The sequence below is a fragment of the Bos indicus x Bos taurus genome, chromosome 5 (genome assembly GCF_003369695.1).
Source record: "Bos indicus x Bos taurus breed Angus x Brahman F1 hybrid chromosome 5, Bos_hybrid_MaternalHap_v2.0, whole genome shotgun sequence".
NCBI lineage: Eukaryota > Metazoa > Chordata > Mammalia > Artiodactyla > Bovidae > Bos > Bos indicus x Bos taurus.
The window spans coordinates 104,658,557-104,662,330 of NC_040080.1; the positions used below are offsets into that span (position 1 = coordinate 104,658,557).

Genomic DNA, 3,774 nt, shown 5'->3' on the forward strand with positions numbered 1-3,774 from the left:
CTGCATATATGGAATTTGAGAGTCTAGATGAGGCCAAGAAGGTACTGAAGCACATGGATGGAGGACAAGTCGATGGCCAGATCACTGCCACCAAGGTACTGACCCCCTGGCCTCAGCCACCCACCCTACCTGCCTCCCCATTCCCCCAGGAGATTCAGCCCTGCTGGGAGAGAGCTGCCATGGCTTCCCATGTAGCACAGGCCCCCTGGGGGCTGGAGATCCCACTCCCCTCACCCCAGTCACCAGCACAGGAGCCTCTCCAGCTCCAACTCCTCCCCTCCACGAGCAGGGCCATCCAAGATCTGCCCCTGTGACTTGTATCCCATCCAACTCACTTCTGTCACTTTTCAAGCTGGCAGAGTTCCCGCTGCAGGAGTTGCTGGTTTGGGAGTCCTGCTTACAAAGGTGCCCTCCAGTTTTCTGCTAGAAAGCTTCTATATTTCTAGTTTCTGAAAGCCAAGTTAGTGGCAAAGCCAGTGGGGATAAGCAAAGGATTCCAGGTGGTATGATACAGTCCCAGCCTGCCCAAATGGTTCCTTTCACATGTACTCCTGTGCAGGCGTAAACACACACCCATGTCTCCCTTCCACACTGAAACTGTTAAGTTGACAGCTCTGTAGGATCATCACAGAATCCCTTGTGTTGATATTAATAGTGGTCCTGCAGGTTACCTTGGCAACGTGTAGATTGCTTTTTTTGGCTTTTAATGTACAGTCAGTACTACAAATTTTCTGTTTTGAGTTTTGTAACTTTGTGGCATTTTAGATAATGTTGTGGTCATACTTTGTTGTGTAGAGTAAGAGAATTGTACTGAATAAACCTAGGATTAGAGTGCAAAACAACAACAACAACAAAAAGAATCCAAATGTCCAACAAGTGGAGAGTGGATGATATTTGTGGTGGTCAGATTCCCAGATGCCTCTGCCAGAGAGTCCCTGTGACTTTATGGGTGCTGAGCCCTGTTGCTTGGCTGGGCCCCTAAGTAAGTTGTCATCCGTGGAAACATAGTCTCAGGATCAATGAGCAACACCAGGAACTTCAACTTTGACATAGGTTGGCTGGGCTCGGATACATGTCGAAGGGACACTGCTCCAGCCTTCCATCATCTCAGTGCAGCTGTTCTGGGAGCTGTCCCCATTGTCGCCAGCATCAGCAGACTTGGACTTGACACTCTCCCCTTGGCTGTTGGCGAGGATGTTTGGACTTCCGCCTCAGATACCGGATCCTCCTTGTCCCCCATCACTGCGGAGGAAGAGTCGTTGGTTAAGCCATTGCTCTCCACGGAACCCATTTCTCTGCTGCTCTGCAGAATCAGGACAAGAGTAGCGAGACCCGCCTTCACTGGGGCATCCAGGGACGCCACCGTGGCCAACCCTAGAGGAAGGTGATGACAAGCGGATGCCGGGAAGCCGCTCGGAGACCTTCGAGGAGCTCCCAGGGACCTCCTGGGCGCAGACTTGATCTACATTGATGACTTCAACAACATCCCTATGACAGAGGGCACCATTTCCCCTGATCATCCTTGGCTCAGGACCCATAAAGTTACAGGGATTCTCCGCCAGAGGCATCTGAGAATCTGACCGCCCGTGTGCATTCAAATGTTGGTAAACTTCTTCCGGCAGATTCGGCATTAATGCTGCGTCTTTACCCGCATGTTGGTTGGGTGGACCCCGAACTTCGTCTTCAGGCTGCCTTTGGTGGAGAAGGCCCAATCACAGATCTTACACTGGAACGGCCTCTCCCCGGTATGAGTACAGTGACGCCTCTTGAGGGAGCTTTGGCAGCTTAGGACAGGGTGGCAAGTGAGACATTTGTTGGGGTTGAGGGCGGTCTTGTGGGTGTTCTCCACCTCTGCTGCAGTTTCAGGGTCTCTGACCCTAGCTCAGTGTCCCACTCCCTTGGAAGCCACCAACCCTTGGGGAATTATGGTTTGGTTCCATCCAATAGGATGAATCCATCCTAACTTTCTGGAGAAGGCCTGGAGTGCAGGTGGTTAGGCAGTGTGCCATCCATGAGATCCTTGGGGTTAGTCCCAGAAGAGAGATTCTGAGGAGTGGGCTGAGTTGGGGGTACTCTATACTTATTTCTGCAGTGACGCATATGCAGGTAAGTGGACAAGGCCTGTGGTCTATTTAGGGACCTGTTTTGTATTCTTCCAACCCCAAACCCAGTTTTCTTTTGTTTTTTGAAAGTACTATTTTTTAAAGCCAAGGTTGTAGAATTCCAAAATTCTTTTCAACCTTGAAACCTTAAATAGGATGCTTTCAAGTAGACTAATTTTAGTCATTAGAGAGTCAGTGTGTGAGTGTTGCTGCTTATTTAAACACAGTTCAGGTGGTGCCCCAAGAGCACCAAGATCCTCCAGATGCTTTCCAGATGGCTTCTTCTTCCTAAAACCAGGAGAGGTGAGCACCGGAGCAGGGAATCTCAGGTGACGTAGCTTAGCTCACCAGTGCCTATCCTGTTGAAGAGCTGGGGTCCATTCTTGAAGAAAGAAACTCAAGGAAGAGTGTCTTTTCTTATTATATATACTAGTAAGTACATGCACGGACTTGTACTAAAATCCCCTTGATTGTGACTAATGCCAAATGTAATGAATGTTTGTTTGTTTGTTTGTTTTTTCCTTTCTGGTATTGCATGAATGCTACCAAGTTAGAACAGGCAAGTACTAGATGTGAAAACTTTAATTTATCTACCTCATTCATGTGTCATTTTTGAAGTGATTAGTCTCTGTTTTCCTATTTGATGATTGCTGTGGTGCTGGAGTGGAGAAGGCAATGGCACCCCACTCCAGTACTCTCGCCTGGAAAATCCCATGGATGGAGGAGCCTGGTGGGCTGCAGTCGTGGGGTCACTAAGAGTTGGACATGACTGAGTGACTTCACTTTCACTTTTCACTTTCATGATTGGAGGAGGAAATGGCAACCCACTCCAGTGTTCTTGCCTGGAGAATCCCAGGGACAGAGGAGCCTGTTGGGCTGCCATCTATGGGGTAGCACAGAGTCGGACACGACTGACATGACTTAGCAGCAGCAGCAGTGGTGCTGGAGAAGACTCTTGTGAGTCCCTTGGACTGCAAGGAGATACAACCAGTTCATCCTAAAGGAGACCAGTCCTGGGTATTCATTGGAAGGACTGATGCTGAAGCTGAAACTCCAATACTTTGGCCACCTCATGCGAAGAGTTGACTCATTGGAAAAGGCCCTGATGCTGGGAGGGATTGGGGGTTGGAGGAGAAGGGGATGACAGAGGATGAGATGGCTGGATGGCATCACCGACACAATGGACATGAGTTTGAGTGAACTCTGGGAGTTGGTGATGGATAGAGAGGCCTGGCGTGCTGCGATTCATGGGGTCGCAAAGAGTCGGACACGACTGAGCAACTGAACTGAACTGAAGTGCTCCTAGGCCCTGTGGGAAACCTAAGAGTTGATGTATTGGTGGGAGCAGCTGAAAGTACAAGATATTGTTGTGATTCCTTTTTTTCTTAATTCCCTTTCTATATAGATGATATTAAGCAGACAACAAAGCATTACTTTTGAGGATTTAACAAGGAAGGAGAAAGACTCACGTTTCTGGGTGGAGAAGTCTCTGCCCCTCTATGTTTATGAGTGGATCATGACTGTTCTCAAATCTGCCTTTCAATAATGGCACTTAACTTTAGAATCCAAAGAAATTTTTTGTTTTGCCAAGTTGTGCCTTTCCTTCTGGAATTTTAAGTGAACACATTAGTAGTCCCTGTTTACACTGTGAAGTGGCTATTGTTACAGAAAA

The 3,774-nt window shown here is 48.3% G+C and overlaps 1 pseudogene; it reads right to left on the bottom strand.

Moving 5' to 3' along the window:
* Positions 1 to 943: 943 nt before the first annotated feature.
* On the bottom strand, positions 944 to 2,100 carry LOC113893591 (annotated as a pseudogene).
* Positions 2,101 to 3,774: the final 1,674 nt, after the last annotated feature.